The sequence below is a fragment of the Colobus angolensis genome, unplaced genomic scaffold (genome assembly GCF_000951035.1).
Source record: "Colobus angolensis palliatus isolate OR3802 unplaced genomic scaffold, Cang.pa_1.0 Scaffold16, whole genome shotgun sequence".
Taxonomy (NCBI): domain Eukaryota; kingdom Metazoa; phylum Chordata; class Mammalia; order Primates; family Cercopithecidae; genus Colobus; species Colobus angolensis.
Window position 1 is genome coordinate 9,466,674 of NW_012114710.1, and position 11,743 is coordinate 9,478,416.

Below are 11,743 nucleotides of genomic sequence, written 5' to 3' on the forward strand. Positions count from 1 at the left end.
GTTCTTTAAATATTTGCTAAAATTCATTGATGAAGAGTCACTTCTAAGGCTTTTCTTTGTTAGGAGATTTTTGAATGTGGATTCAGTCTCCTTATCAGTTATCTGTTCTTCAGATTCTCTATTTCGTCATGGTTGAATATTGGTATGTGTTTCTAGGAATTTGTTCATTTCATCTAGGTTATCCGATCTGTTGGCATATAATTGTTCATAGTTCTCTCATACAATCCTTTTTATTTCTGTAGAATCAGTAATAATGTTTCCAGTTTCTGATATTAGTAATTTTAGTCTTCTCTCATTTTTCTTAGTCTAGCTAAAGGTTTGTCCATTTTATTGATCTTTTCAAAGAACAAACTTTTGTTTTCCTAGATTTAGATATGTTACACTTAATTATTTATCTCTGCTCTAATCTTTATTATTTACTTTCTTCTGCTAGTTTTGGGTTTAGTTTTTTTTTCTACTTACTTAAGATAAAAGTTAGGTTATTGACTTGATATTTTTCCTTGTGTTTTAATGCGATCATTCATATTTATAAATAATTTCATTATCACTGTTTTTGCTGTGTATCATAAATTTTAATATATTGTGTTTTCATTTTAATTTCTCCAAGTGTTTTCTAATTTCACTTGTGATTTCTCCTTTTATCCTAGGTTGTTTAAGAGTATGTTGTTTAATTTACACAAATTTGTAAATTTTTCATTTTTCCTTCTATTGTTGATTTATAACTTCATGTCATTGTGGTGAAGAAGATACATTGTATGATATCCACTATTTTATTGATTGAGAACTAATTTGTGACCTAATGTATGGTCTATCCTGGAAAATCTCTCATGTGCACTTCAGAAGATGTGTATTCTGTGGCTGTTAGATCTAGTTATTTTATTGTGTTGTTCAAGCCCTCTATATCCTTAATTAATTTCTGTCTACTTTTTCTACCCATTTCTCAGAGTAAAGTACTGATGTCTCTAAATATTATTATAAAACTATTCACTTTTTGCTTCACATATTTTGATGGCCTTATTAAGCATGTAAATGTTTATAATTATTATATCTTCTTGCTGTATTGAACCTTATGTCTTTCTGTGTCTCTTGCAAACTTTTTTATTTAAAGTCTATTTTGCATGATATTAGTATACCACCCTTGCACACTTCTGGTTACTATTAGCATGAAATATTCTTTTGCATTTGTTCACTTTTAACCTATTTGTGTCTTTGGATCTAAAGTAAGTGTCTTATAGACACTATGTAGTTGGATATTTAAAAAATTTATTCTTACAATCTTTATTTTTTGATGGGGCAGGACAGTTTGATCCATTAACATTTAAAGTATTACTGTTATGGAGTGACTTACTTCTGTCATTTTGCTATTTGTTTGCCACATGCCTAATATGTGCTCCCCCACCTCATTTCCTGCAATACTATCTTATTTTATGTTCAGTTGATTTTTATAGTGAAAGTTTTAAATTCCTTTCTCATTTCCTATTATTTAGCTATTTCTTTATAGTTTTCTTGGGGATTGCATTTAACATTCTAAAGTCTTAAGTCTGAGTTAAATGTAAACCAGCTTAACATCAGTAACATACAAAAATTTTGCTCCATTAACAGTCCCACCCTTTCTACTTTCAGTTGGTGATGTCACAAAATTACATCTTTATTTATTGTGTGTCTACAAACATAAACTCATTTAAAAAACATATTACTCTCTTATGTTATATAGAAAATAAAATGCAGAGTTATAAACCAAAGGTACAATAATACTAGCATTTAGACTAATAATTTTTGAAATATCTTAGTTTGTTAAATCATGTAGAAAACAAAAAGTGAGTTACACGTCATTTTTACAGTAATTATTGCTATTTTGTAATTTTTAAATTTTTTAAAATTATACTTTAAGATCTACGGTACATGTGCACAACATGCAGGTTTGATACACAGGTATACATGTGCCATGTTGGTTTGCTGCACCGATCAACTCGTCGTTTACATTACATATTTCTCCTAATGCTATTCCTCCCCTAGCCCCCCCACCCCCCAACAGACCCCTGTGTGTGGTGTTCCCCACCGTGTATCCAAGTGATCTCATTATTCAATTCCCACCTATGAGTGAGAACATGCAGTTTTTGGTTTTCTGTCCTTGTGATCGTTTGCCGAGAATGATGATTTGCACCTTCATCCATGTCCCTGCAGAGGACATGAACTCATCCTTTTTTATGGCTGCATAGTATTCCATGGTGTATATGTGCCACATTTTCTTAACCCAGTTAAATGTCCATTGATGGACATTTGGGTTGTTTCCACCTCTTTGCTATTGTGAACAGTGCTACAATAAACATACATTTGCATGTGTCCTTATAGAAGCATGCTTTATAATCCTTTGGGTATATACCCAGTAATGGGATCACTGGGTCAAATGGTGATTCTAGTTCTCGATCCTTGAGTAATCACCACACTGTCTTCTACAATGGTTGAACTAATTTACACTCTCACCAACAGGGTAAAAGCATTCTTATTTCTCCACATCCTCTCCAGCATCTGTTGTTTCCTGATTTTTTAATGATTGCCATTCTAACTGGCATGAGATAATATCTCATTGTTGTTTTGATTTGCATTTCTCTGATGACCAGTAATGATGAGCATTTTTTCATGTGTCTGTTGGCTGCATAGATGTGTTCTTTTGAGAAGCGTCTGCTCATATTCTTTGCCCACTTTTTGATGGGGTTGTTTCTCTTTTTCTTGTAAATTTGTTTGAGTTCTTTGTAGATTCTGGATATTAGCCCTTTGTCAGATGGGTAGATTGCAAAAATATTCTCCCATTCTGTAGGTTGCCTATTCACTCTGATGATAGTTTCTTTTGTCGTGCAGAAGCTCTTTAATTTAAATGGATCCCATTTATCTATTTTGACTTTTGCTGCCATTGATTTTGGTGTTTTAGTCATGAAGTACTTGCCCATGCCAATGTCCTGAATGGTATTGCCTAAGTTTTCTTCTAGGGTTTTTATGGTTTTAGTTCTAACATTTAAGTCTTGAATCCATCTAGAATTAATTTTTGTATAAGGTGTAAGGAAGGGATCCAGTTTCAGCATTCTACATAAGGGTAGCCAGTTTTCCCAGCACCATTTATTAAATAGGGAATCCTTTCCCTATTTCTTGTTTTTGTCAGGTTTGTCAAGATCAGATGGTTGTAGATTTGTCATGTTATTTCTGAGGCCTCTGTTCTGTTCCCTTGTTCTATATATCTGTTTTGGTACCAGTACCATGCTGTTTTGGTTACTGTAGCCTTGTAGTATAGTTTGAAGTCAGGTAGTATGATGCCTCCAGTTTTGTTCTTTTTGCTTAGGATTGTCTTGACAACATGGGCTCTTTTTTGATTCCATATGAACTTTAAAGTAGTTTTTTCCAATTCTGTGAAGAAAGTCACTAGTAGCTTGATGAGGATGGCATTGAATCTATAAATTACTTTGGGCAGTGTGGCCATTTTCATGATACTGATTCTTCCTATCCATGAACATGGAATATTCTTCCATTTGTTTGTGTCCTCTTTTATTTCCTTGAGCAGTGGTTTGTAGTTCTCCTTGAAGAGGTCCTTCTCATCCCTTTTAAGTTGGATTCCTAGTTATTTTATTCTCTTTGTAGCAATTGTGAATGGGAGTTCACTCATGATTTGGCTCTCTGTTTGTCTGTTAATGGTGTATAGGAATGCTAGTGATTTTGCACATTGATTTTGTATCCTGAGACTTTGCTGAAGTTACTTATCAGCTTAAGCAGGTTTTGGACTGAGACAATGGGGTTTTCTAAATATACAATCATGTCATCTGCAAACAAGGACAATTTGACTTCTTCATTTCCTAATTGAATACCCTTTATTTCTTTCTCTTGCCTGATTGCCCTGGCCAGAACTTTCAACACTATGTTGAATAGGAGTGGTGAGACAGGACTTCCTTGTGTTGTGCCAGTTTTCGAAGGGAATGCTTCCAGTTTTTACCCATTCAGTGTGATATTGGCTGTGGGTTTGTCAAAACCAGCTCTTATTATTTTGAGATATGTTCCATCAATACCTACTTTATTGAGAGATTTTAGCATGAAGGGCTGTTGAATTTTGTCTAAGGCCTTTTCTGCATCTATTGAGATAATCATGTGTTTTTTGTTGATGGTTCTGTTTATGTAATGGATTATGTTTATGGATTTGCATATGTTGAATCAGTTTTGCATCCCATCCCAGGGATGAAGCTGACTTGATCATGGTGAATAAGCTTTTTGATATGCTGCTGGATTTGGTTTGCCAGTATTTTATTGAGGATTTTTGCATCGATGTTCATCAGGGATATTGGTCTAAAATTCTTTCTTTTTGTTGTGTCTCTGCCAGGCTTTGTATCAGGATGATGCTGGCCTCATAAAATGAGTTAGGGAGGATTCCCTCTTTTTCTATGTATTGGAATAGTTTCAGAAGGAATGGCACCAGCTTCTCTTTGTACTTCTGGTAGAATTTGACTGTCAATCCATCTGGTCCTGAAGTTTTTTGGTTGGTAGGCTATTAATTATTGTGTCAATTTCAGAGCCTGTTATTGGTCTATTCGGAGATTCAACTTCTTCCTGGTTTAGCCTTTGGAGGGTGTATGTGTCCAGGAATTTATCCATTTCTTCTAGATTTTCTAGTACATTCATGTAGAGGTGTTTATAGTATTCTCTGATGGTAGTTTGCATTTCTGTGGAATCGGTGGTGATATCCCCTTTATCAGTTTTTATTGCATCTGTTTGAGTTTTCTCTCTATTCTTCTTTATGAATCTTCCTAGCAGTCTATCACTTTTGTTGATCTTTTCAAAAAACCAGCTCCTGGATTCATTGATTTTTTTTATTTTTTAATTTTTTGGTTTTTTTTTTTTTTGAGACGGAGTCTGGCTCTGTCACCCATGCTGGAGTACAGTGGCATGATCTTGGCTCACTGCAAGCTCCACTTCCTGGGTTCACACTATTCTCCTGCCTCAGCCTCCTGAGTAGCTGGGACTACAGGCGCCCACCACCATGCCCGTCTAATTTTTTTCTATTTTTAATAGAAATGGGCTTTCACCATATTAGCCAGGACGGTCTCAATCTCCTGACCTTGTCATCCACCCACCTTGGCCTCTCAAAGTGCTGGGATTTCAGGTGTGAGCCACGTCGCCCGGCCAGATTCATTGATTTTTTGAAGGGTTTTTTGTGTCTCTATCTCTTTCAGTTCTGCTCTCATCTTAGTTATTTCCTGCCTTCTGCTAGCTTTTGAATTTGTTTGCTCTTGCTTCCCTAGTTCTTTTGATTGTGATGTTAGGGTGTCGATTTTAGATCTTTCCTACTTTCTTTTGTGGGCATTTAGTGCTATAAATTTCCCTCTACACACCACTTTAAATGTGTCCCAGAGATTCTGGTACATTGTGTCTTTGTTCTCATTGGTTTCAAAGAACATCTTTATTTCTGCCTTCATTTCATTATTTACCCAGTAGTCATTCAGGAGCAGGTTGTTCAGTTTCCATGTAGTTATGCGGTTTTGAGTGAGTTTCTTAATCCTGAATTCTAATTTGATTGTACTATGGTCTGAGAGACAATTTGATGTGATTTCTGTTCTTTTAGGAGTGCTTTACTTCCAATTATGTGGTCAATTTTAGAATAAGTGTGATGCGTATATTCTGTTGATTTGGGGTGGAGAGTTCTGTAGATGTCTATTAGGTCTGCTTGTTGCAGACGTGGTTATCACCAGTGGAGGCTGCAGAACAGTGAATATTGCAGAAAAGAAAGTATTGCAGCCTGATCCTTCCTCTGGAAACTTTGTCCCAGAGGGGTAGCCACCTATATGAGGTGTCTGACTGTCCCTACTGGGAGGTGTCTCCCAGTTAGGCTACATGGGGGTCAGGGACCCACTTGAGGAGGCAGTCTGCCCATTCTCAGTGCTCAAACACAATGCTGGGAGAACTGCTGCTCTCTTCAGAACTGTCAGACAGGGATATTTAAGTCTGCAGAAGTTGTCTGCTGCCTTTTGTTCATCTATGCCCTGCCCACAGAGGTGGAGTCTAGAGGCAGTAGGCCTTGTTGAGCTGCCATGGGCTCTGCCCATTTCGTGCTTCCTGGCCGCTTTGTTTACCTACTGAAGCCTCAGCAATGGCGGACGCCCCTCCCCCAACCAGGCTGCTATCTCACAGATCCATCTCAGACTGCCCTGCTAGCAGCGAGCAAGGCTCGGCTGGGAGCTGCCAAGCCAGGCATGGGAGAGAATCACCTAGTCTGCCCATTGCTAAGACTGTTGGAAAAGCACGGTATTTCGGTGTGATTGTCCCGATTTTCCAGGTAGAGTCTGGCATGTCTTCCCTTGGCTAGGAAAGGGAAATCCCCTGGCTCCTTGTGCTTTCCAGGTGAGGTGACACCCCACCCTGCTTCAGCTCACCCTCCATGGGCTTCACCCACTGTCCAACCAGTCCCAATGAGATGAACCAGGTATCTCAGTTGGAAATGCAGAAATCACCCATCTTCTGCGTGGATCACGCTGGGAGTTTCAGACCAGAACTGTTGCTATTCGACCATCTTGGAATGCCCCAATTATAGCTATTTTTAATTACTTACACATTTCCTGAGATCTTTATTTCTTTGCATGGCTTAAAGTTACCCTCTAGTGTCTTTTTATTTCAACTTTCAGGACTCCTTTTAGCATTCTGCAGGGCATGTCTAGTGGTAATGAACTTTCTCAGCTTTTGTTTATCTCGGAATGCCTTCATTTCTTTTTATATTTTTAAGGGCAGTTTTGCCAGACACAGGATTCTTGGTTGAAACTTTTTTTCTTTTGGCACTTCGAATATGTCAGCCTGTTGTCTTCTGCCCTGTCTTAGTTAGCGTGGCCTGCCATATCAAAATACCACGAACTGTATAGCTTAAAAAATAGTCATTTATTTCTCACTAGTCTGACATCAGGGTTTTAGCATGGTTGTGTTCTGGTGATGGACCTCTTCCTTGTCTGAAGATAGTTGCCTTCTTGGTCTTCACATGCAGAGAGAGGTAGTCTCATTTATGTATCTTCTTGTAAAGGCATTAATCCCATTCAATAGGACTCTACCTTCATGATTTAATTACCTCCCAAAGAACCCACCTCCAAATTCCATCTTGGGGATTAGGGCTTCAACACATGTGTTTTGGAAGGATACAAACCTTCAGTCTATAGCATGGCTTTCAAAATTTGTAATGAGAAACATGCCAGTAATCAGATTGAGGAAAAGTTGTATGTGATGAGTCACTTCTCTTTTGTTGCTTTCAAAATTCTGTCTGTCATTCAATAATTTGATTATAATGTATCTCAGTGTGGGTCTCCTTGAAGTCATTATACTTAGAGTTTTTTGAGTTTCTTATATATTTATCTCTTTCGTTACATTTAGGAAGTTTTTGGTCATTATTTCTTCAAACAGTCTCTCTATCCTTATCTCTTTCTCTTCTTCTGGAATTCCCTCAATGTATATGTTGGTCTGTTTTATCTTGTCCCACAAGTTTCTTAGGCTCTGTTTACTTTTCTTCAATATTTGTGTGTGTGTGTTCTTCAAACTTAATAATTTCCATTATCCTGCCCTCAAGTTTGGTGATTCTTTCACCTTTCTACTCAAATCTACATTTGAATTTCTCTAGTGAAGTTTTCACTTCAGTTGTACTTTTCAGTTTGGGGATTTCTTTTTGGTTTCTCTTTATGTTTTCTGTCTCTTTATTGATAATCTAATTTGTTTATATATTTTTTTCTTAACTTTCTTCACATCATCATTAAGTTCTTTGAGCATCATTAATACATTTAATACAGTTGTTTTAAAACCTTTGTCTAGTAGATCTGCCATTAGGTCTTTTTTTAAGGAAAAGTTTCAGTTTGTTTATTTTATTTTCTCTTTGAATAGGTTATATTTTCCTTTTTCTTTGTACGTCTTGTGATTTTTGTCATTTCAAACTGGAAATTTGAATCTAATAATGTGGTAACTCTGGAGATCAAATTCTCTCCTGTTCCCAGGATTTCCTCTTTTATTTTGATTTGATTTTGTAGAAGTTTTTGATTTATTAGTTGTTGTAAAAATTTGTCTCTGTGGTAAGAATTAGCCTGAGGGTATGAAATGGAGATCTCAGGATTTTTTTCTGAGCCTGGACCTTCCCCTGAGCATGTGCAATGAATCTAGAGTTCCAAAAATGTTAAATCAGGCAGATCCTGCCAGCTCAGTTGTTGTACAGGTGGAGAGACAGGTTTCTGGTGTTTCCTACTCCACCATCTTCTCAGAATCTTCTCCTCAGTTATCTTACCTTTTAAACCTAATATTTATTGTCAATAGAAGAAGGGAAAGGAGAATGTAAAGGAAATTTCACATGGTAGAGGTGGGTTAGTTGTTCTTAAAGATGCACTGTTTACTTAGCCATTGAATTCCTTTCTTCTTTTTTTCATTCCTAACTTCTTCCTTTATTCATTAACACATTTCTACTAGGCACCTATTATGAGAAATACAATGATAGTGAGAACTTATAAAGATAAAAGAGCCTTCAAAATACTTACCAAAGTAGAAAGGGAACTATTGCAGATCCATGAACACATAACACCTACCCCACATATGTATATAATACAGTGTTCGTATGTTTTAACTATATGTAATATATCTATCTCACAAGTATAACAATAGTTAGAAGTTTTATGTGTGTTCAAAGCCAAAATAAGTTATTTCCAAATTAGGGCAACCTGATTATCTTCAGAAAAAAAGGTAGACTTTAAATATTTACATTGAAGGTTTTTTTAAACGGTAGGGTTTAAATATTAAGAGATTGCAGTAAATAGGGAATGCCAAGTCACAAGTTGAAATGTTCAAGAGCTATATAAGACATAGTAAATAATTCTATTTATGTATGTATGTATGTATGTATGTATGTATTTATTTATTTACTATACTTGAAGTTCTGGGATACATGTGCAGAACCTGCAGGTTTGTTACATAGGTATACACGTGCCATGGTGGCTTCCTGCACCCATCGACCTGTCATCTACATTAGGTATTTCTCCTAATGTTATCTCTCCCCTAGCCCCCCACCCTCTGACAGGCCCTGGTGTGTGATGTTCCCCTCCCAGTGTCAATGTGTTCTCATTGTTCAACTCCTGCCTATGAGTAAGAACGTGCAGTGTTTGATATTCTGTTCTTGTGTTCATTTCCTGAGAATGATGGTTTCTAGTTTCATCCGTGACCCTGCAAAGAACATGAACTCATCCTTTTTTATGGCTACATAGTATTCCATGGTATATATGTGCCACATTTTCTTTATCAAGTCTAGCATCGATGGGCATTTGGGTTGGCTCCAAGTCTTTGCTGTTGTGAACAGTGCCGCAATAAACATACGTGTGCATGTGCCTTTTTAGTGCATGATTTATAATTCTTTGGGTATATCCCCAGTAATGGGATTGCTGGGTCAAGTGGTGTTTCTGGTTCTAGATCCTTGAGGAATCACCAGACTGTCTTCCACAATGTTGAACTAATTTACACTCCTACCAACAATGTAAAAGCATTCCTATTTCTCCACATCCTCTCCAGTGTCAAAACAGTAAATAAATAAATTTGACCAAATCACAGATTGTTTGAGAAATATTTTATAAATAGAATATTCCATTGGTTGGTTCCATTACTTCCTCCGGGCATATTATTGAATTCAAATACCAGAGACTCTATGAAACGCTATAACATATACCCGATATTCCAGTAGGAAATGTCTCTAGCTCTTCCCTTTCTTCCTGGTTCAGAACTCCTCCAAATTCAATTCTTTATCTTAATTTCCTCAGTATTTGACTTCTTATCCTGGGCTTCCCATCTGTTATATATTTATTCTATTAGGATTTAGTGACGCAGATCTAAACTCTACTTTGCATTGTATCCAGCTATTCCATGAAATAATGCTACCAGTAAGCTTTATTGTACTCACCAGTAAGATTTATCACCAAATCTTCCTAGAACTTTGTTGTCCTGTTCTTCAGTCTCCTACCCATTTGAATAAAAAGAAACTCAGATTTGTGCCATAGGAGCTGTGCATGCAGGATGAAGTGGCACAGCCACTGAACCTATCAGCTAAACTCAAGACCTCTGATGGCAAACCACCCACATCACCCACCTCTCCCCATATGCCGGCTCTGAGAATGAGGAGTGGGGCAGGCCCCCTCAAAGCCTATGTTGCAGCAGTGTTAGCTAGTCCTTCAGCCAGAGTTAGCACAATACTTTACTTAAATGACCATGATGCTGCCACCAAGGCAATCCAAGAAGCTCAGCAAATGAAGGAGCAACTTTGATGGGAACAACAGGTACTTTATGGGAATGTGGCTGTTGTGAATAGTCTGGGTCTCAATAACTGCTGGACAGAAAAGGAAAAAACAACACTGGAGAGTCTGACTCAGCAACTGGCAGTTAAACAGAATGAAGAAGGATAATTTAGCCATGCAATGATGAATTTCAATTTCAGTGGAGATTCTGATGGAAGTGCTGGAGTCTCAGAGTCCAGGATTTATAGGGAATCCAAGGGGCATGGTAGCAATGAACCCCACATAAAGCATCCAATGAATGCCTTCATGATGTGGACTAAAGATGAACGGAGAAAGATCCTTCAAGCCTTTCCTGACATGAACGACTCCAACATCAGCAACATATTGGGATCTTGCTGGAAAGCTATGACAAATCTAGAAAACAGCCATTATGAGGAGCAAGCCCGTCTCAGCAAGCAGCACCTGGAGAAGTACCCTGACTATAAGTACAAGCCTAGACCAAAGCACACCTGCCTAATGGGTGGCAAGAAACTGCACATTGGTGGATACAAGGCAATCATGCGCAACAGGAGGCAGGAGATGTGGCAGTACTTCAGTGTTGGGCAATAAGCACAGATCCCAATTGTCACTACTGGTGTTGTATACTGTGGAGCCATCACCATGGCTGGAATACCCTCCCCTCACCTGCCCTCGGAGCACTCAAGTGTGTCCAGATGGCCAGAGCCTGGGATGCCTGTTATCCAGAGCACTTATGCAATAGGAGAGGAGCCACATATCAAGGAAGAGATACAGGCTGAGGAAATCAATGGAGAAATTTATGATGAATATGACGAGGAAGACGATGATCCAGATGTAGATTATGGGAGTGACAATGAAAACCATATTGCAAGAAAAGCCAACTAAGGTCAGAAGATTGCTGTGACCTTAGGACTTAAAGAAGCCCTAACTGGTTCACCCTTACCAATGATAACTTTCTCATACACTGACTGTTACTTTAACTGTTAGTCTTAAATAGTTGGGACCTCAGCTGACTAATAGACCTCGGCCTCAAAAGGCTTGGAAAGAAAAAAAAAAAAATACAACAAGCAAACAACAATACCAACAAAAGATTGAAATACGCTATGGGTAAAATAATGCCAGTGAGTCAGCTGCTACATCCAAGCACTGAAGTCTTACTCATCAACTTTTTTTTTAAGATAAACTTCATGGCTGTTTGTCCTAAAAAAAAATAAATAAATAAAGGAGAGAAACTCATCAAAAAACTTATGTGGGGCTCAATTTGAAGGTCAAATAAAAGGTGACTTTATAGTTTAGATTTTATCCAGCATGACTGGGCAAACTGTGTTAACAATGAAAGCAAAATGGCACAGTATAGGAGTAAAAGATTTGCAAAGCAATTTTGAGATGAGTTAAGGGCTAATAGATTTGAGAAACAGGTTAAGGAATGAGTCGTGATAATGCCTTACATTCAGCCAGAT

The 11,743-nt window shown here is 37.6% G+C and overlaps 1 pseudogene; it reads left to right on the forward strand.

Moving 5' to 3' along the window:
• The first annotated feature begins 10,040 nt into the window (after positions 1–10,040).
• Positions 10,041–11,168, forward strand: LOC105508245 (annotated as a pseudogene).
• Positions 11,169–11,743: the final 575 nt, after the last annotated feature.